General features: G+C 33.4%; 1 long non-coding RNA gene and 1 pseudogene across 2 annotated transcripts in view; one reads left to right on the forward strand and one right to left on the reverse strand.

Moving 5' to 3' along the window:
* The window catches only part of LOC309656849 (alpha/beta hydrolase domain-containing protein 17A pseudogene), a 35,329-nt pseudogene extending 12,055 nt beyond the window's left edge, over positions 1–23,274 (reverse strand). The window contains exon 1 of the transcript in view: positions 1–23,274. This exon is cut by the window's left edge and continues 12,055 nt beyond it. The product of the transcript in view is annotated as an alpha/beta hydrolase domain-containing protein 17A pseudogene (transcript).
* The window catches only part of LOC309656924, a 1,002,835-nt gene that overhangs the window by 104,476 nt on the left and 874,284 nt on the right, over positions 1–24,075 (forward strand). The window lies entirely within an intron of this gene.

Here is a 24,075-nt window from a genome sequence, read left to right on the forward strand (position 1 = left end):
TAGGCAGAAGGAAGTAGTAAATCCAGGGAAAATATATTTTAAAAAGTTAAGTGCTATGGAGAAGTAAAAATGCCAACATCAAGGAAATAAACAAATGTCATAAACAAATAAGAGAGAGAGAGAGATTTGATGAAAAAATGACATAGACTAATTCTAACAAAAGAACTAAAAACTAAGACATAAAAGAACAAAAGAACATAAAAAGAACTAAAAACTAGGACAAAAAAGACATAGAACTAACAAAAGATAAAAGTCCTCATATTTAAAGGGTTAAAAAGTGCCAAACAGGATATATAAGAAAAAGGCACGACTACTCTTGAGAGGAACACTTAAAAACTCTAAAGACCAAGAGAAAACTATTAAAAGATTCCAGAGAGCTGATACCCTAAAAAGAAATGAGTCATATTGACATCAGACATTTCAAAAGCAACATTGAAAATGTCTATTGCCTATCTGATTAACTCACCAAATATGAGAGGACAAGCAAATAATATTTTCAAAATAATAAAGACATTTAAATTTAAGCCTAGATATTTTTTGTACACCAAACTTTTCTTTAAATGTGAAAGACAATAAATATATTCTCAGTCATATGGGTTCTTATATATTTAACAAGCAAAGATAGTTTCTGGATGTATGAAAAGATATTTTTGCATTTATGGATATATACACCCTCCCCCTTTTCAGAGGGGTAGTACCCTGAAGAGAAATAATTCAAGAGAGTTTCTATAGGAGGTAAGAAGAGTAAGTGTTAGCAAGAAAATATAAAGTATTGTGAAAAGAAACAGAAAGATGACAGGCAGAGAAGTATGTGCAATGTCTTAAACCACTAAATATCTAATATCTAAAATATACAAGGAATGCCTGCATTTCAAAAAAAAAGCCAATAAATGAAATATTGGTATTACATTTAAATCTCAATAAAACATAGACATTATTCTCAATATTTCACTAATATTGAAATGAGAAACAGAAATGAGAGAAATTACATGATTTTTACAAGGTCACACTTCCAGAAATCGATTTGGTAAGGAGAAATCCCCGGCCACTAGACATCAGAAATAATATTCACCAGAAGAATGGAGAAATAGGGGATTCTTGAACCACTCTTGGGAACCAAGTATAAAGAATATTTTGCATAACTTAGGATGGCTTCATTTTTCACTTAAAACTTGTTAAGATTAAGTTTATTTCTGTTTATGGATAGGAAGTTAATAAAATCATTGCATTAGGAATATAAGAGAAGTACACAATCCACTGTACAGCATGAGGATTTCCCTGGATTTTGCTGTGAGCATCTTCATTGATCCATTCATTAAGAATGTATTGAATGTCTTCTTTGTGCCAAATCAATATTTCCATTGTAAAGTATAAATGGGAATGATGCAAAATCTTGCCAGGGAGTAAGGGAGAAGAATTGATGATATCTTCAAAAAGGAGGTGGGGCTGCCCATCTGCATTCTTTAGGCTGATAAAATATAACTCTATTTCTGCTGTGAGCAAAGCAGAAAGGCTACCTCAAAGAGCAGAAGAATTTGTAAAGATAGGGAAATTTGATTGCATGTGAAATGTTAATTGGAAAAAGAAACCATGATATGCAATTGATTCTACTGGAAGTTAAAACTCTAAGCTAAGGTAAATATAAAAACATTAATAGAATGTTTTGCATACTAACTGCTTCCTGGGTAAGGCAGTTTTCTGAATATGTTTCTTTTTTGGCAAGGCTCATAGAAATCATAGATGAAATGTAATGGCAAAAATAAAACCATAGTAATACTAGCTTATTAGTGAGAATAGGTGCCAGTGAAGGACAAAATAGTGAAGATATCTACATGGTATAAAAGTGAATATGAAAAATAAACTGAGTAAAAGAATCCTTAATGAAATATAAACAAAAGAGATTACCAATAAAATAACAATGTTTGCTACCCCAAAGCAGAAAAAAAGGGGGGAAAAGTTACAGCAAACAAAAATGTAGCATGTTATTATCAATAATGAATAAATATCTATTTTCACAGTTAATATGATTTGATCAAATTCCTCAAAAACAAACTCATTATCAAGGCATAAGGAGGAATGAAGTTCTGAAACATGCTACAACATGCATGAACCTTAAAAATATTATGCTAAGTGAAAAACGCAGTCACAATGGGCGAATATTGTATGGTTTCACTTATACAAAATATTTAGAATAGAAAAATCCATAGAGACAGAAATAGGTTATAAGTTACCAGGATCTGGGGCTGAAGGGGAAATGGAAAGTCATAATTTAATAGGTACAAATTTCTGTTTAGGGTGGTGAAAAAGTTATGAAAATAGATGGTTGTGATATTTGCACAACACTGCAAATGTAATTAAAGCTACTGAATTGCACACTTAAAAATGGTTAAAATGGAAGTTTTATATTATGTATATTTTTCCGTGATAAAAAATTAAATTATAATTTAAGAGTATATTTACTCTTATAATGAGTAAAAACACAATCAGCTACTACTTTTAAAACACTATAGCTAAAATAATGTCCCAGAATGGTTGACTATAAAGAATATTTAAATCAGACTGTGAAGATGCTAAAAACAAAAAATATGGGAGTAGTTATGTTATTAATAGCCCAAAAAATAATTTAAAATGAATAATTACATCTTATTTCAAAAAGAAACAATATTTCATGAAGTTCTAATAGTCGATAAATTGTGTATACTTTATTCCATTAATTTTCAAAATAAAGAAAACTTACCAAAAATAGAGAAAATATTTTTAAAATTCACACCACACTGGTAAGGTAGACATCATATAAAATATCCCATTTTTTTGATATTTACCTCTTTTCCTTGAATTTTTCAGCACTATTTGATATTACAATAATGTTATAATTCTTAGTATTATGATATGGTTAATGTTCATTTTCTCTCCTTTCTTTTCTTTTTTTTTTTTAATAACATGTCAAAATACCTGTTCAGACCCAATCCCAGGCCTAGCACTCTCTTTATATGTTAACTTAAATGATTTATTTATTCTTCCTGAGGTGTGTACTAGGTGCAGACAGAACAGAACCACCATTCATCTCTTTGGGAGGGGAAAGGATTCAGGGGAGCCTTCACAGTGGAGATGACATCTAAACTACTTCCCTTTGAAAAATAATAGAATTTTACTAGGAAAAAAAGCTTGATCTAAACTTGACTCCTTAACATTTTTGTAGACATTGGACACAAGAAAGGTTTCACTCTCACTTTTCTCCGTAGCCAGTGATATTCAAGTCTGTTTTTTTTTTTTTTTTTTTTTTTTTTAGTATATAGGCTGTCCTTGCTCTGCACAGCAGTACTTGACTATAAAGATTACTACTGATCCATAAAAACTGTGCCAGGCAATTTTGATAACCAATGGGGAAAATCTAATAGTTCTATGATTTTTAAAACTGTTCGTCAAAACAATAAAATACATTTTACTATTGCTTATAAACATATAGAGAAATGAAAGAATAATTAAAGATATAGTTAGTACTCTGAAATTTAAAACATGAGAGACATTGAAAAATAAGGTGTTTCAATTCTTTGTTTAAAAAAAAGCATCAATAATAGCTTGAAGAGTTTCTGCCTTCTCACTATACAGATCATGTTATGATACTTGCATTGTTTAAATTAACTTCAAACATTTTCTCCTTTGTGCTTTAAATGTTGTGAAATACTGCTAAACATTCCTTTAATGTAAGTTTTTTTTTTTCTTTCTGACTTACTCCTTCTGGGACATCTTCATTCTTTCCCTGACAACCACTTTCCTAGTACATTATGTCAATAACTTTGTCTTTACTGTTTCTCTGGCTGCATACCTGGAGTCTCTCAAACATGTCATGCCAGTATTCCCACAGTCAGCTATTTCTTATATAACTCTATTTCTTCTAATAAAACTCTCTTAGAATTTTATTTCCAGAGTTATTACTTTGTACTTCTTTGCTGCCCTTTCATCTTTGTTGGACAATTTCCTCTTTCCATTATTTATTTTCTAAAAATATCACATGGGTTTACCACTGAGAGACAAAGAGGCAACACTGCCACACACTTTGCTGTCTGTGCATGAACTAAATAAGATGTACTAAGAGGCATCTTATAAGATGACCAGTCACCAAGAAAAGAGGTGATTGATCATTGATTTTCCTGCACATCTGTTATTTACATCCATTTGTGGATTAAAGAGCTGGAAGTGATGTTTGTATTTTATGCAGTTACTCAGTTCACATACTATAACAACTGAAATTCAAATTGTATTGCTGAGGGATTGCTGTTAGTTAAGCAAACCATAGTGGCTGAATTCTATGTATATCAGAACTGTGCAAAGTGAGGACTGCCTATACAAGCAGTTTACAACACTCTTCTCCAATATTATATAATAAACACTTTCAAACCAAAGTTAAAGGAAATTTAGAGTGAACGCCTGTATTACCACCTCTTAGTTTCTAAAAGAAATATTCTACTCTATGTGTTTTATTCATATCTACCCATTTATGTATACATCTACCTATTTATTCTTCCATCAATTTTATGTAAATTTATTTCACAGTTAATTGAAAATATCATTAAACTCCTCTCTAAATATTTCAGTATGCTAGTCATTAAAAATAATTCAATATTTGCTTCAGTAGTGCTTACATTTTATGTAAGCTTTACACAGATGAAATGCTCATATCAAAATTGTACATTCTCTGGGATTTGAAAAATGCATACACCTGTGGAAATCAAACATTTAATGATGTGTAAAACATTTCTATTCCCTCAGAATTCCCTCTTACGCCATTCCCAGTCAATTCCCACACCATTCCCAAGACACAGTTACTCTTTGATTATTTTTGCATTACAGATTAATTATGTCTATCCTAGAATTCATATAAATGTAATTTAATGTAATTATATTACATATAGCATAATATAAATGGAATCAAACAGTATATACTTTTTGTGTCAGTCTCTTTTCACTCAGTAAAATATTTTTGAGTCATTCAGGTTGTTCCAAGTATCAGTAGTTTATTCTAAGTTCATCTTGCTGAGTGACATTACCTTTTAAAACCATATTGCAATATTTTCAGTCATTTTTCCAATTGATGGAACTTTAGTGTGTTTCCAGCTTTGGGCTATTAAGAATAAAACTTGCAGTGATCATTCTTGTGCAAGTCATTTTGTGAGCTCATTTTCATTTATCTTTGATAATTTTGAGGAGTAAAATTGCTGGGAAGGTGTATATTTAGTTTTATGAGAAGCTTCCAGACATTTCTCCATTGTGTGAATGATTTTACATTCCTGTTGACAACGTGTAAGTGTTCTGGCTGTTCTACATCTTCACCAACATTTGATGTTGCCTATGTTTTCATTTTAGATGTTTTCGTGGGGATGTAGTAGTATGAAATTGTGTACCTAAATTGCACATCCTTTCATAACTGATGATGTTAAGCTTTTTTCCTGTGCTTTTGGCTATTAATATAACAATTTTTATAAACTGACTGTTTAGATGCCTGCACATTTTTTATTGTTTGTTGCTTTTTATTATTGAATTGTAAAGTTCTTTATATACAAAAATAACAGTCTTTGTCACATTGTTTGTTTAAAATTTTCTCCTAGTCTTTGACTTGCTAATTCATTTTTTAACAATGTGATTTGATGAGTATTTTTAATTTTGACAAAGATAAATTATGAATTTTAATGTAAAGTTATTGATTTTGTTTTATTGTTTAAAAATTATTTCCCCACTCTCAAACCCAAAAGATATTCTCCTGTGTTTGCTTCTAACAATTGTATGGTTTTAGCTTTGATATTCATATCTATGAATTTTTGGACATTATTTTTTGTGTATAGTGTGAGGAAAAGGTCCAGAGCCACTTGTGTTTTAACATGGATAGCCATATTGTTTGAGTATCATTTGTTGAAAATACTTTCCTTCCCTTATTGTGCCTTTCTAAATATTACCCTGACAATAGAAAAATGGACTTATTTCTGGCCATATATTAACCTCGTAGCTAATGATATTGATAATATTTGTTGTTAGTTCTAGTGCTTATTTTTTAGAGTTCTTAAATTTTCTACATAAACATTAATGCCATCTGCAAACAGAGAGTGTTTTACTGCTTTGATTTTGACCTTTAAAGCACGTTAATTTTTTCTTTCCTTAGTATAATAGCCAGGATCTTAAGTAACGTTCACCAGAAGTAAGGAGATTAGGAATCCTTGCTTTTATCCCTCTACTGAGGTTATTCAATATGTTCACTATTACATGTGATGTTACACATGGGATGGTTTTATTATTATTATTTGGAAACAGAGAGAGAGATTTAAAATTTTTTAAAGATAATTTACACACAATTATAAGCATATGTATGTCTAGTGATTGACTATGATTCAGAGGTCAGTGGTAGCTCAGCTTACTAGAACTGCAGAAAAAAATGAAGACTGTTGAAACAAAACCACAAAGAGACTATTTGTTTTTTTGTTTTGTTTTGTTTTTTGGTTTTTTTTATTGGAGTAAAATTGCTCCACAACATTGTGTTAGTTTCTGCTGTACAATGAAGGGAATCACCTGTATGTATACCTATATCCTCTCCCTTTTGAACCTCCCTCACACCCCGCCCCCCTCCCATCTAAGTCATCACAGAGAGTGGAGCTGAGCTCCCTGTGCTATACAGCAGGTTCCCACTAGCTATCTATTTTACACATGATAGTGTATTTAGGAATGAAATTTGTACAATGCGTCCTTATTAAATGTCTCCTTTAATCTTCATTTTAATGATCTAGTAGAGTAATTCTCCATTAATTGAATAATTTTACTTTTCTTCTCACAGGGCTTTTGGGCAATATTTTGGCTACAAGTATATATTTCATATCTTTTGGTTGGAAAAAAAAAGAAAACATTATCATGTCACTAGTAGTTGGCCAAGCATTATATGGTGATTTATATTGTTTTATGTAACATACAATGTAAAAAATGAAATTATTGCTTTTTCTAGTTTGAATTAGCTTATTTATATTCAAATTTCTTGTTTTTTCAACAGTATTTTCTGTTTTTCTTTTGTACGCCCCATCAACACTTTAGTTAAGCTTGCATTATTCTCTTCAGTTACTTTTCACTGTGGAAATTAAAGCTATACATGACTAAAAACATCTCCTTATCAGGGAACACATCAGTAAACCCCAACTGCAAGTGTCTGGAACCAAGCTAATCAAGATTAATGCATTCATTTAACAGATGGTTACAATGTTATTAAAATGCAAATGATTGGTTTCTGCTAATTGTTCAACATCAGAAACAATCAGGAGATTTTTTTCATTTTCTAATAGGCTTTGTAGAGTTTACCTTCAGAGATTAACATAAAAGACAAATATGTAAATCTCTCTCTCTAACCTCAGGAGAGTCAATCAACTTGAAAGAAAAGTAGAATAATGGTTATATATTTATAGTAATGGGAAGAATCCTTTTAGTACTGTAATTTGCTCCTGAATTGTTTTGCACCCAATTTAACTAGTCTCCATATAATTGTGTGTACTGAAATATCTATTCAAATGTAATGGAATTTGGTGCCTTACTTTGACTCAAAAGAGGCAATCTAACTGCTTGAGTAAATAAACTAAAATATGATGGTGGTTCTCACCAGAGTAATAACTTTGTAACATTGAGGTAAAGAATATTTCAGATAAAGTATGTAATGTGAAGTTAAGGCCCAAAGTATTTCATCCATTCATTCTTTCACTCAACAATTTTCTATTGAGGGATTTTTTTGTAACAGTGTTATTTCTCTGATAAGCAGAGGCTAAAATCTAATTAGATGTGCAACAGATTTTGGGGCAGAAATACTGGTGGACAGTAAAAGGAGGAAGGAGGTGGACTAAGGAGGGAGATTTTCAGAGCAGAGCACAGGTCTGAAACCTGTGCTTGGAGAGATGGAAGGAGGATTAGATGGAACGAGCCATGCACTGCAACACAACCCTGACAAAAGTCTTGGCTGGCCCACTGTGGGTACCCAGAATGAAAATTGCTCATCAGAAGGGCACCATGTAATCTTTCCTAGATCACAAAGTTTCAAGTGATAGAAAATAGTATAATCAGAACTGACCTACCAACCTTTCCTTCTCTAGCCTTAACTCTGTTTAACTATTTACTAAAAGTGATGATGTAAATTCCAATCAATCTTTTGAAACAATACAGTGTATATTAAGTCCATACTGAAGGGTATTGTTCCCCACTAAACTTCATGCACCAGGTGTATTCAGATCATTAAGAGGTACAGTGGGACTATTACATCTTTGTCTAGGAGACTATCTGTTGTCACAGGTGAAGTTTGTTATTTGAAGGGGAACATTTTGCAAGGATTCAGAGAGCAGATATACAATATTACAGCTCTATTTTGGCTTCATTTAGTTCAAATACATTCACAACTATTGTTTTTAGATTGTGTACTTCCTGACGTATACTCAGACAACTCAGTTTGTGCTCCTTGACATCTAAATAAAATAAAGACAACAGAGGATTTTCCAAATTATAATCAGGCATTTAAAATTAGGGATCATAGTTAATTGCAAAATCATGTCTTCACATGTAGAAAAACGACTGGGGGTGTCCTAGTGTAGAAAATCCACAGTCATATTATGAAGAATATACAAATTATATTGAACTGAATTTGCAATTCCTTTGCAACCTGGATTTGCAAAATGATGTAATGCCATTCTAAATCTTCACTAATATATAATATTGATTAATACACACTCAACTTGGCAATTGTTTGTATATTAACTTAAGAAAAGGCTGGTGCCTAAGTGCTTTAGGCAGTTTTTTATTTTTCAAGATGATCAATATAATCTCAAAATCAAATATATCTTATCTGAAAATTGTGGTGCTAAAAGAATAAAGATTTTATCAAAATAATGGATCCTTTTCAAGCTTTTCAAATTTCAAATTTATGCACTTATAGTTATTGAATCTATATACTCAGTACATCTAAATTTGTCTTTAAAAATTGTCCCTTTTGGTACTATCCAATCATATGGTTTTATTTTCTTAAATTTTAATATGTTACTACATGAGAACTTAAAATAAAAGCAAAATCTATATGTAGTCAGTATATTTAAAGATCAAATTATGTTATTATTATTAAAATGTGTAAATAAAATTAAAATGCAATCTGAGAATATAGATTATGGAGTAAATAAACCACCTGGTTGTTCTTATTTTCTCATTACCTCCTGCCTTCTCTTAAGTCACCAGGGGATGTTACATTCTCACTATTCCTATTTTGTGGGTGAAATAGCTACATTTTAAAGGGGGTAAGTGTAGTATGAACATTAACACAGATAGTAAATTATGTATCCAAAATTTAAAGCTAACTTTGATCACACTCAACATTTATATTTAATATTTACCTTACATTTTAATGAAAGCTGATTAACAATTTAAGTAATTATTAAATATCGCTATTTTTTCACAAATGTCTGAAAGACATTGATTTTTTAAAATTGAGTCACTGTCGGGCTAAAATGTCTGGTGAATATTCCAAGAGTAGATATAGTTTACATCTTTTAAACCATACTATAAGGGCTTTAAGAAGTAAAAAGATGCAAAAGGATAGCTAGGATTATTGTAGTTGGGACTGGCATAATATTTTTATAAAACTAGTAGACTTGAAATAAGCAGGGTTTTATAATGATTTAGTGTCAAACAGTTTTACAATGATAAAAAGCACTATGACACGCAGAGCACACATTAGGATGGACCTGACTCGTGTATTCTTATTCTCTAAGAAAGCATATATAGGAATCCAAATCCCAACAAGGTGGTGAGTTGTTGGCATGGAATTACAATAAGAGATTTAAATATATGTTAAACATAATCTAAAATAGAGACTGAGTCACTGAAATTATATGAACAATCATCTTAATTTAAAAAAAAAATCAAACTTTACATTTTCTGTTTCTACTCCTGAGGATCCATGACAAATCTTCTGACTGACACAATCTTTGTTTTGGTGTCTAGATATTTCAAAGTACATTTTCTCCAAGAGCCATACAAGGATATATTTCTAGAATATGCAGAATTTCTATAGATTTATTTAAGTTTTCATTCTCATTTTTATGCTAATCTAGCTACCTAATCAGATACTCACATATGACAAAAACACGCATATTGAGTCCTTTTAACCTAGACTATGATATTATAATTTTTAATATTTGCATCTTCCTTATATTCATAGCAGGTAGTATTATTTTAATTGTTTGTAAATAATGAGAAACAAAGACAGGTGGACTTATTCAATACAGCAAGTATTGTTTTTAAAGAACAACTTCAAAACTAATTGACAATAGTTCAAGTAGAGCAGAAATGGCAGAACTTCTAATTCAAGCTTTGTTTTTCCTATTTTTTGGTAAAATGGGTGATTTTCAATTATATCCTGGACATTTTGACTGTTATTTGAGAAGTTTGAGTCCTATTTTATTTATTTAGTTAGTTAGTTAGTTAGTTTAGTTTAGCAGGCATTCACCCTATTTAGTTTTATCATGCAGGTCAGGGTCTACTTTTGTGGGCTATTGTGACTATGGCAATCAATTTTCAGAGCCTCCATGTTATTATTTTGGTCTGTTGGCTGACCTCCTGCTGATGGTCTTTGTTCACACTGCTTAAGACAGTGGAAGGGGCTCTTCCAAGCCAGACCAATCATTGCCTGTATGTGGGATAAGAGTGCCCAACTCACAAAAATGGAAGTGCTTCACTAGCAGGTGCTTGTGGCAGAATACTCCCCTGATTTTGTCTTCCCTGGCTGGTGGAGGACAAAGAGCTCTTTATGGGCATTTGTGGAAGTCAAGTCACCCTTCCCAGTGCCCTGGCTGCACAATGTCACAGGGGTGCACTAGGGGAGTCTCAGGTGTGATGGGGAAGGAGAGTGCTTCTTCTGGCTCCTAATCGTCAATGTCAGCAAAGTACCCAATCAATCCTTCTTGCTCATTGCCATGCTTGCCTGGTACTGCTGTCAGGACACTCACTCAGTCCAGCAGATGATTGAGTCTGCTGGGGCCACATTGTGTCACTAGGTAGGGGGTCAGAAATGCCAGACTAGGGTTGTCTTCTTCCATTTACCATACTAACCTTCAGAATGTAGGAAAGATTCTAAGATGTCTTCCCACTATGCTGTTCCTCCCATTTTTTGGTCCCTAGGTGATTTGCCATCCTCTTTCTACTTTTCAGAGTTCTCTTTCAGTTTCCTCTTGCATTATTTCCAAAGATTATACTTATTTTTGGAGGAGAGTGGAGAGACTAACTCTATGCCATCTTAAATGGACCAAATATAGTTTTGTTTGAATATCATTTGCACACTTACTTTTTATTTTTTGTTTTGTTTCTTGGGTTTGATTGCTTAGTTTGGGGGGTGTTTTGTTTGTTTTATATGAGCTATAATCATAATTGGTTCATACCAAATCTAGATTTAAATATATTTAATTAAAATATATTTTAACAATATATTTAAATTGACGCTGGATACCTTTTGACTGTCTTTCTTGTTTGGGTTATTTTTGAGTTTTTAAAAAGGGTTACTCCATTACTTAAATGTGAGAAACATTACATTAGATACAATAGAGGTATTAAAACCTTGGCTTTCTCTATATATTAAATCATATTACAGGAAGATTTTGCTGCCCTGAGAGGCATTTAGTCTGTTTAAGGTGACTCAACATTACTTCTCAGTTCTATCATGCATCCATTTTATAGTTGAACTCTCAAAAATCAGTAATGCTTTCCTCATTTCAAATGTCTTTTAACTCATATTACCAGAACAATTTATTTTAGATAATACCATGTTTAATCTTAATGATCACTCTATGTAATAGTTTCTGTTTTTCATTTTTCATAGAAGTTCAAAGAGGTTAAATAAAATTCCCTGTGGATAAACAGAGATTGATGCACATTTCTTTCATTTTAAGCCTCCTACTTTTTTCATGATATATTTTAATAAATAAACCTGTTTAGGAAATTTCCTAAACTAAAGTTTGTGATCACACTACCTTAGGAAACTTGGAAATAAAACTAAATAGCAATTTTGTTTATTAATGCCTCTTACCATGATAAGAAAGCAAGGACAACTTATAACATATGCCAACTATAATGTTTTACTTCCTAGTGTTAGTGATCTTGCTTCTGTAAGATAACATAAAGGTAATCAGTATGGAAAGTGTTTTCCTCAGTTATATGATATGACTTCTTATCTTCAGAGGCAGAAGAGGCTAACGTTATTTTTTTTTATTATTAAACGGCAATTTCAGTGGAAGTTCTTTCTACCTACTTCAATTTAACCAACTCTTAGAATAAGTGATTCTCTTTCCAGCTTCTATAACAAATCCTTACTGGAATCCGCTATTAGTAATTTTCCTTCTGGTACAACTATGTGTTTTTCTCACCCTATTTGAGTTATATACTTAGCAAGAATCAATTGTGTTTGTTCCCAAACCTAACATATAAATTACCCATTTTACTACCATTACATATTTTAATTAAATAGTAGCAAACTCATGATCTATGTGTACAGAGTATTCTGTCTCTTTAAAAACTACTTTAATAACATGTAAATATTTATAAATTTAATCAATAAAATTGTTATTAAATTAGGTATCTGTAAGAAAACATTAGAATATGAGAAAAAGTAATAAAGTCTACAGGATTATGCCCCTGATTGGCTTCATAGATGGCTTTGAGAATTTTGTATAATACTTCAAAGCAATTGAAACCGGAAATCAGACTTTGCACTGCTGATGTAGTTCAGGCAAGAAAATGGACTATACAAACCAATGAACCTTGTCTTAAAAATATTTTTTAATGAAGAGATAATATTAATGTATTGGGCATCCTTAGTCATCTCATTTAACTGTTTACTTCCATTAGTCAAATTCTAAAGGGGGGCTTTTATTATCTCTTATTTTTCACTTGCATTAATTTTCACTTTTTTACTATTTAGTATAGTACGAATAAATTTCTATGTCAATAAATTAGATTTACATTAATTTTATAATACTTAATGATTAGAAACCAATATTAGCCAGTCTTTGTATATAAAGTGATTCCATAAACCATCTATTTTGCGTTATTTTCAATAAAAGACTGAAATAAAGAGTATATTCAAAAAGATGGAATTGCTATATCCAAAAGCACCAGTTTTTTAAGTTTTAACACCTATTGCCAATCCTAACCTTCAGGAAGTATATTCCAGTTTACATTGACAATAATTTAGCAAAGTGGAGAATTAGAGTTGGCATTTAATAACTTGGTCAATATGGTTGGTTTCCTTCATGACTTTCTGATTCTCATAAAGCCCAGGATATTATTGAACCCCAAGACAATTAATCACAACATTCCCTATACTCCTCTGATACTGACCTAAACCATAAACTGGTTATTCTCTAGTTTCTTTCTCTGTAGCCTGTATGGTTACAAATCTATCTATATCCAGGCAAACTACTTATTTCCTATACTGAGTCCTATTAATATATCTTCCACAGTTATGCTAATTGGAATGTCTCCATATAAAGGACAAAATCCTACACAGAATCATATTTCAGATTCTAAACTGTTGACTCCCTCTATTGAAGGTGCAAGCATCTTTGCTTATCACTCAGTTAATTATTAGCCAAACCATGCATGAGCCTACCATGTCCTTCAGACACTGTGACTTTAACAAATTCCGATTCCCCAGAGCCAGCCTCTATCAGAAAGTTATCTTTCCTTCTCCAAACCTCATTCCACATATTCGTGAATGAATTATTCGCAGGTCTTTCTTTTATCTCTATTCTTTTTATTTTCTCTCAGTTAGAAGGAGATCTGCCTTGCTTCTAGCAAGGCTTAACTACAAATAAAAGTTCTAACTTAGGTCACTTGTGAAAGTTCATGAACATTTCAAATCTAACAAATTATTCGAACATGCATATAAATCCCTTTTGTATAAAACCGATGTCGAAATTAAAGGAAAAAAAAAAAAAAAAAAAGACAGGCTTCAGATTTAGAACAGTTTGTGGCTTACCAGAACCAGGCTTAATAACTTTACCACTTTTTCGCCTGCCCTCAGAAGAACCAAACTTCAAATATAATAGATACTAGTAGGTGAACATTGCGCAGCTGGAAAATATTACTCTATAATTAGAAGTGTGCAATGGATTTTAAAACGTAGCATAACAAGGAACTTGTGGACTTTAACTTACCATTAGGAAGAATAGTTTTCCTCATTTTCCTAAGTCCCCTGTTGATTTGGCATCTTAAATTTTCAATAGAGGTATGTGAAGATATTGCCACATTCGAAGTATCTATGCTCATCAGCCAAAGAATAATGTCAGAATCACTGCTCTGGAGTATCAGCCAAAGCCCTTACTTCACAAGTATCTTCTTTCACTTCCCAGCTCACAGGGTTTAGCAAACTGCTTCTAATCAGCACTAAGAGAGAGAAGGACCAAAAGAAACATGTTTTCACATTCATCATAACCTAAAATGAATCTGTTAGTCACAATCCTCTATAAACCCACACTAACTTACCCTTCCTTATTTCCCCATATTCCAGTCATTTATGTTCAATTTTACTCATTCCATGTGAGGATTTTATAAATTTTCAACTTTATACCAATGCTCATCTGTCTCTCGCCTTTTAACTACCATGTGCCATGCGACTCATTCACGTGTTTAACACTGATTCATTTATCCTACGTATACATTGAATGCTTACTATACAATAGACGTTGTTCCAACCAAAGAGAAAAGAGTGATGATCAATACCAACATTTCTTGCTCTCATACAGCTTTTATGACAAGATGTGAAAAAAAACAAGAAAACACATCAAACTGTTAAAAGCTTTATGTAGAGGATTAAAAGAGGGTGTAGGATAGAAGTGACTAGGTGATTGATTTTTATTGTTGTAAAGAAGAACACCATCAAGTGGAAATATGAAGGACAAAAAGTATTGGCTTGAAAATTTTAAGGGAAAGAACATTCTTGGGAAAAGAAAAAGAAATGATTAGTAGATGGGCCATAAGTTTCCCCAAAGCTTGGTCAGTTTATGGAAACAAAAAAAGCCAGTTTGGTTGAAGCACAATAGGTGAAAAAAAAAATTAATGTAAACTAGAGACCAGTTGATAGGCCTGGGCTGGGTCATGGAAGGTTTGAAAACCAGTCTAAGAATTGTAGACTTTATTAGAGGGTAAAGAGGAACCAAGAGAAGATCTTAATCACAGGGGACAGGTGAGGTAATGAGGTATATTTTACATATCACTTTGACTGCCACCAAGTGAATTAATTGTAGGGCTGAGAGCTGGACAAAAGCGGAAGCAATACAAATGAATATTTTGGGTGAGATATTGTCAGTTCACAGTTGGGGGGACAAAGTATAAGATACATTACAGACTTCAGAATTTCACAGTCTACTCAGGGTACTTGGTCATTCCTCTGCAATAACTGTACACCCAAACCTCAGCGTTTAGAAAGGCCATTTCTATCCCCCCAAGACTCCCTGGGTCCACTCCTGAGCTGCCACTTCTCCCTGCAACCACCTTGAAAGTCAGTTGAAGGGAATAATCTCCCTTTTTTCAACTCCCATGGCAGTTTTTGTGCATCACCTACACAAAACTAAGCAAAACTTTCTTTACATAATATTTAATTGAAGAAAATACTAATTATAAATATCCTTAAGGAAAAAAAAATCTGAAACACTCTTGCTTCTCCACATGACACACAATGGTGCCTTGCAGAAAACCGTGGTTACTAATAAGTGTTCAAAAAACGAAGGGTGTGGCCAGTGTGGCAAGGGCTGAAATACAAAATGGTAGTTCAGAGCTGAGAGTAGAGTAGAAGGCAAGTGCAGGATCTGGAGAACACCATCTCCTGGGGCCAAAAGAAAAGTCATTCGCTACTTGGTGTGTAACACCTGAGGTTGGCATGTTGCAGGGTTCTGCTGAAGGCACCAGTAGTTGGGGAAGGCTGGGGTGAAGATGGGGAAGGTTTAACCATGGCCATTTGATGTCATCTCCCATCTCTTCTCCTGCTCTTTCTCCCTCATCACTTTGACTCCTTTCCTAGTCTTTACCTGTGCTGATCCTTCTCAGGGTCTTAGTACTGGCTCCTCTTTCTGCTTTGATGCTCTCACCTAAAAATCCAGTTATCTGTTCAGACATTATTCAGTTTGCTGCACGAACTCATCTCATCAGAGAGACCACCCCTGACTATGTTATCTGAAATGCCTCCTGTTGTATTCCTAATTCCTCATCATTTTTTTTTCCTTCATAGGTAACACAACATATTTAATCTTTGTTTGTCATCTGTCTTCACTAGAAAGGAAGGTTTGTGAAATCAAGGGCTTTACCTTATTTTATCAACCAATTCAGCCCCTAGACCTTTTCACATAGATTGCTCTTAATAGTTGCTGAATGAGTGGCTGAGTAGATGGATGCATGAAAGCAACCTCTGGGTAATGTTCTGAAGATTTAATAAGAGTTAGGCACAAATATGAAGAAAAGGTGAAAGGACATTCCAGCTATAGTTAGAAGCATCTTTATAGGTACATTCAAGGCACTGTAGAGAGTTCATTGTTTATGAATATGGTGTTAAGTGATTGATAGCTATCAAGAAGAGATCAGGGTGTGTTGATATTTGATGAATAATATGACAACGTGTTTTAATTTCATCTTGAGACTAATCGATGCATTGAGTGATATCAGTTTTACATTTTAGAAGGAACAATGTGCATCACATGGATACCAGATACTTAAAATTGATCAAATTCTATGGTGATTGGCTCACTTTAATAGTTCATGACAGAATAGGTATATGCAGCTACCTTTCTCTGTTTAACTTTCTAAAATGATACTTCTCACAATCATCTTTTAAAGGAAGAATTACACTACCCTCGAACTCATCAGAGTAGTGTCAACTGCCTGACATACGGATAATATACTCAAGAGAAACAACCTAAGAAATGCACATTCAAGAAAGGAACCGAGATTTTCTCTTTCTTTTTTTAAAATTTATTTATTTATTTTGGCTGCACCAGGTCTTAGTTGCAGCATGCAGGCTTTTAGTTGTGGCATGTAGGATCTAGTTCCCTGACCAGGGATCAATCCCGGGCCCCCTGCATTGGGAGCACGGAGTCTTAACCACTGGACCACTAGGGAAGTCCCCCCGATATTTTTTGTATATATTTTTCGATTTCCTAAATTTTGGTTTACAGCTATCACCAAAGGTGATATAACTGCTTTCCATAAGTTAAATGTTTTTTCAGACAATTTATTTTTCTGGGAATCTCTATTTAAAAATAAAAGTACGTTGAAACGCTTGCAGTAGATTTGTTACATTATTCTCCTTAACTATTTATTTTTTTTTTTCAAAGCTATCTGACAGAACAAAATTTGCTGTATTTTCAGAAGAAATTAACTTAGATTTTTTAAGATAGAATTCAAGGTTAAATTTGAAATTTATTTATTAATTTTACTAAATTTATTCAAGGTTAATTTTGAAATATATATTAAATTTATTAAAATGTAATGAATATTCAACATCTTAACAGTTTCACAAAAAATAATTTCTGAGAATTCACATATCATTTGTAAAATAATCTATGTAATTTTGATGAATGTCAAATCTTTGTTATTATAGAAATCTGAATTGTAATTAAAAGAACACACACACACACACACACACAAAATCCAAAATTAGCTTGAGCAAGAGACTAGTCAATGAGAAGTGATTTGAAATAAATTATATTCATCTACCTTTTTCAAGAACTATAAAAATTACTTATAAATCACTTTTTTTATTTTGAATAAAGTGTGAAGTCATAAAAATAAGTTCTTGTCCATGTTACAGCCCATGGAACATTCTGGTACTTAAAATATTTGTTGTTTACCTGGAATTTCAAATTTAACTAGGCATTTATGTTGTGTTGTTATTTGTTAAATCTGACAACACTACTTTCACATGATCCGCATTAAGCTAGTTCTCTCTAATCTTGTATTTTTAGGAAATATTATTAGCCTAAGTGCTAAATTTTCTTGTTCCCTATTATATAACAACTGAGTCTTTATCAGTAGATTACAAATTCCTCGAGGGCTAAAACTATGTTTTATTCATTTGTATATTTATCAGATTACCAAGCACAATAACAGTAATAACTGTTCATAGCCCAATAAATATTTGCTCTTTAAAATTAGATAAACATACAATCAAGTTTAAATCATCCATGTATTTATTATGCATGTTCGTTTTTCCAAATACACTGTATCTTATGGAAGTGCAGAGAACAACTGGCTTTGAGTGGCTACCAGGTTTAAGCACTGTGGTAGGTGTTAGGTAGGTAACTGTTGCAAGGCAGTTTAAAGCCACATTAAGGAGACGAAATGACTATACTGGAAGCAGTCAAGGAAAACGGAAAGTGGATTATTACTGTAATAGTAGTTTGATTATATACTAGTAAGGGCACTAGACTAGCACTCATACTTTTTGTTTTCATTACATTTCCACTACTTACTACACAGCGTCTTAGGACACTTCAGTTGTTACCCTACAGATCTTAGATGAATAATTTTAACATAAGTTACATGTTGAAGGGATAATTTTTGGATATACTACGTTTAACATACTACATTACCAAAATTAATGTAATTGGTTTTATTTTATGTTTTTTTAGAGTGGATATTAGAAGATTCTAAATAAAATATGTGGTTTGCATTATACTGCAACTGGATGCCACTGATTTAGTAGTATTGAAATTAATTCTGAAAATTGTATCTCTAAATGAAAAATCTGTTTTTATTTGCTCTTAACACTTAGAAAGAATATTTTATTCCCTTTTTTGTTGGTTTATTTTTTTACCTTTATAAAGTGATAAAGCAAGAATAAATATAAGAACTAACTATAAAATAATAAATTTATTTTCAGAATATAGTCTTCATATTTATGCATAATTACTAATAATATTTTGAAATTTATTTCAATACAGTAATTTACTGGAAGTATATCAAACTAATAAGGAATAAAAAGCATGTATCATCTGTTTTAACTGTCCATAATTCACATTTTAGTATATTTGTTCCTCTGAGAAAAACATTTACATAGCGGAGCTTAAATTATCATGCTAAACTAAAATAAACATATATTCATACTTTATTTATAATGTAGTTGACATATAGATGCTGTAAAATAAATTAAGAATCCTACTACTAATAATATTTCTTTTAATTACTAAAAGTTTGCTGAATAATCTTTTTAACATTCTCTACCAAAAATGAGAGCATTTTGTTAATGCATGATTAGCATGTTTTAACTGTTTCATTTTCTTATAGAAACCACAACATGAATCTTGTGATAAAATTACAAGCTGCTATCCAGAAATTGTAATCAGACTTTGTGACCACAGTTCTGGGTACAAATGGATTTAGAAATAGAGGATCAAGATTAAATTGATCTTATCTCACCCTCCAGCTTACTTCAGGCACTGGGAGAACTCAGATATTACTAATTATTGCCTCACCCACCTCCACCCGCCTCTGCTGCTCTGTCCATCTCATCGGGCCCAAAGCCCAGAGGTTAACAGGCCCTCTGCAACAAAAGTAGTGAATGTTTATGTGAGCTGAGAATTTATTTATGTTTTTGTATTAATCATTTCATCCTCCCAACAGTTCTATCAGGTAAGTACTCTTATTACCATATTATAGATAGGAAACTATGGCACAAGAAGTTTTAACTTGCCCCTGTTTTAAGGTTCGAATTCATAGAAATAGCATTTGGACATTGACAGATTGCACAATGTACGTGATCTTAACCATTAGGCTACACTGATTCTTGGTTACATTAATATTTGGTATGTCATTACACTTTATCTAACAGCTCAAATATGCAAAGCTTAAATGATATTTTATAATACATAAGATTAATAATTATTAGTAAATGCTAATTAATCAAGATATGTTTAAATCAAAATAGTTATTTCAGTTACTGTTTATTACACATTTCACAGATATTTCATTTAACGATAAATATACAGAAAATTATTTCTGTGTATCAAACAGTATGTAAGCCAAAGTAACATCAGGATTTGTTACTATATCAAGAAGATCATTGGATGTTTCTATAATGTTAATAGAAACAAAGGCTAACATTTATCTCACAGTGATTCTTTGGTAATATTGTACCACTGATTGTTATTTTTCAGTGTATAATGTGAAATTATTTAAGTAATTTATGACTGTAATTTAAACGTATAGGCCTGAAATTTATTGAATATTGTTTTCCTTGCTCTATCACCTTTCCCCCTTCCTTTATATGTTAACATAATTAGAAGTTGTTTTATAGCTTTGTCAGAATTGTTAAAATATTTAGAGCCTTAAAATATTAATCAGGAATCATTACATATTCATTTAATGACTTTCTAACTGACATGAAGGGAAATGAAAAATGAAATATCTCCCATAAAGCCATTGAAAAAAATAAAACTGTCTATAAAATATCCATTACATGAAATGAATCCCCACAGTCCTCTGGACTTGAACTCGTCTGACTGCTTCATGATGAACATTACTTTGTCTTTTTAAGTTAAAAATGTATAGTTTTCAATTACAGGGTTTTAATTTACTTTAAAATTTAAATTGCTAATTAATCAACTTCAAACACTAAATTTCTGATGTATTGGGAGCTTTATACTCCTATCAAAATGTATATGGATAAACCCTGTTATAAAGATTATTCATTTATATTGAGATGACTATCTGATTTTAACTCCCGATTCAGATAAACTTTTTCATTAGAGAAATTTTACATCTCTATGATTTTTTCCTTTCTAATCATATCAACCACTATGAGTGTCAGCATGCCCCAACACTAATTAATAAGTATTTTTCATTGCACATGGAAGATGAGTAATCTAAACATGTATGTGTTCCTTCCTGTATATATCAGGTTTCCATTTGTGATGTTTTTATTTCAAAATGAATGCTAGAAGAGAAAAGAGAAAACAAATATTGAGTCTCAAATTCCTGAACTGTTTCCACTATACATCCTTTCAGAATGGTCTCCATAGTATTTTCTCTGGGCATCCCTTTTATGTTCTTTCTCTCATAGAAACCTGCTTCTCTCCTGAGGACACTTCTTCCTATGTGGGCTTCTCAAAGGATAGTTGTTTAGCTCATGCAGCTCAATATCAAAAAAACAAACAATCCAATCCAAAAATGGGCAGAAGACCTAAATAGACATTTCTCCAAAGAAGATATACGATGGCCAACAAACACTTGAAAGGATGCTCAACATCACTAATCAATAGAGAAATGCAAATCAAAACCACAATGAGGTATCACCTCACACCAGTCAAAATGGCCATCATCAAAAAATCTAGAAACAGCAAATGCTGGAGAGGGTGTGGAGAAAAGGGAACCCTCCTGCACTGTTGGTGGGAATGTAAATTGTTACAGCCACTATGGAGAACAGTATGGAGGTTCCTTACAAAACTAAAACTAGAACTACCATATGACCCAGCAATCCCACTACTGGGCATATACCCTGAGAATACCATAATTCAAAAAGAGTCATGTACCACAGTGTTCATTGTAGCACTATTTACAATAACCAGGACATGGAAGCAACCTAAGTGTCCATCGACAGATGAATGGATAAAGAAGATGCGGCACATATATACAATGGAATATTACTCAGCCATAAAAAGAAATGAAATTGAGTGATTTGTAGTGATGTGGATGGACCTAGAGCCTGTCATACAGAGTGAAGTAAGTCAGAAAGAGAAAAACAAATACCTTATGCTAACACATATATATGGACTCTAAAAAAAAAAACAGAAACAAAAAGGTTGTGAAGAACCTAGGGGCAGGACAGGAATAAAGACACAGAGCGTCTTGGGACACCTTCTAGGTGTTGGGGAACGCGTCACAGCAGCAGGTCTTCTTGGTGTCAGGGAAGGCGATGCGCATGCCCGGGGTGAGCGGGAAGGGCAGCACCACCATGGCGCACTGGTAGCGCAAGGCCCGGTCCACGGTGGCCACCGTGCTGATGATGCTCTGCCCGTACAGGACGGCGCTGTCCCGGCTGATGCCGTACCTGATGCGCAGGGCCTGCCAGGCCGCTGTCGGCGTAGAGGTTCTTCTCCGAGGGCTTGCCCAAGCTCACGCTGCAGCCGGAGTAGTTGGAGATGTTGCAGTTGATGCGCGTGCCCAGGCCGATGTAGAAATTGTTCATCTGGCCCAGGTCCACCGCGTTGCCCTGCGAGGAGAGAGCCGTGTACCTGGCGCTGGGCACACAGCGCACATACATGCAGGAGACGCGGTTGCCCCGGCTGCTCTTGGTCGCCAAGACCTCTATGCTGTCCAACTTGTGCTGGCTGTACCAGAAGTCAGCGCGCTCCAGCAGGTGGAGCTTCCAGCGCCCCGGGGGGGTGCCGGCCGAGGCCCGCAGGTTCCCGAGGGGGCGGCCCTGGCCCACCCGGCCCGGACTTGGGCTCAGGCATCAGCGAGTAGGTGGGCCCTGGAGGCAGGAAGGCGAGCTTGGCGGCCATGCGGCCAGGGCAGGGCGGGCAGCAGAAGAGGCAGCAGAGTTCGGTCACCAACAGGCCGTTGATGGCGGGCGCCAATCTCCTGAGACCCAGAGGTACACAGCTTGTTCCTGGATCTATTCTCTGAGCACAGGGCATTGATTGCTTCTCTTCTTAGACACAAGGCTGCACAACTCCTAATGCTCTACTGGACTGAATTCCCTTCGTTCTCCTCTTCCTCCCATGACATAGTTCTCTGACAATCAGAAGAGCTGGCAATGATGAAAAAGTCTAAATTCCACCAGGCACTGATGCTACGCCTATCCCTTTCTCCGGCTCACCTCCTGTTATCTGTGGAGACTATGTTTTCCAAAATTCAAAGTAGCTTTATCACTCTTCACCTATTGCCTGTCCACTCATTTGAGCTGTGTATCACTTCTGCTTCATCAATGCACTTTTTTACTTTTACAGAATTTACTGTTATGGGGAATTCCTTCTGAAATAGTAAGATATCAACTATTGCACTTAGTTTTCAGGTGGTGAGCTTTTGTTATATGTTTGACGCACACCCCCCTTGGTATTTTACTTGTAACCAGGAGAGACTGACAAGTACCACTCGTCAAATGTCATCTGAAACTAAATTTTGAAAACCATGTTGTATAGCATTGTTTGAAGTTTATGTGGGAAATTTAATCACTATCTAACTCTTTTAAGAGCCAAGAGAAGTGTGTTGAAGCATGGTTTTCATGAGCCACAGGCGTTTGATTCAAATATCCATTTGAGTCAAACCTGTTTATACTACCTATGTGCACACTTCTCATTTGATATCAACACATAGGCACAGGAATTGAGTATATCATGTAAATATAAACTATACATCATATATGTGAATATATAAGAACAATTTTCATTTAAAATGTACCCTCTCAATCCTCTAATAATTAATTAACTTTCACACACTTTCTTGAGGGCAGGGACATTTTTAATTACTTCAAGTAATACACTGAATAATTTACATATATGTATAAATATAGTTCAATTCTTTTACATTTATAAGAAACAGAAAAAGTACTCTTGTGTAGTCTAAATATTACTTTCATTTCCAAAAGAGTAATTAATTTTATTACGTACCCTAGAAAAAAAAAGACATACCAACACAGGATTTTAGATGTCTCTTTGAGCATGAAACTAATTCAAATTAATAGAGGGATAATTGCCCCTCTCTGTTGCTACAGGTATTACTTAAAGAATGAACAAAATGTCACAGCAAGGAGAGTGACATTTGTTTAACAAGAAATCATTAACAACGTGTCTGTTCCTATTGAACTCCGTACTCTATACTCTATTGAAAAGCTATACAGTTGAATATGCCTGATAATCTAGCTTTGTCAGTTCACTTCAAGCCAAATAAAATGTGAAAAAACCACAAGTCCTTTTATACCTATTCTTTGGAAATAAAACTATTTATTTGTCCTGAAGAACAAATAACTACCAAAAACAAGAATTAAAACAAAATTTCATAAAATAATTATATTTAATTCATGTCTTATTTCTGTTG

This window comes from Balaenoptera physalus (assembly GCF_965194825.1).
Source record: "Balaenoptera physalus genome assembly, chromosome: 3".
Classification (NCBI taxonomy): domain Eukaryota; kingdom Metazoa; phylum Chordata; class Mammalia; order Artiodactyla; family Balaenopteridae; genus Balaenoptera; species Balaenoptera physalus.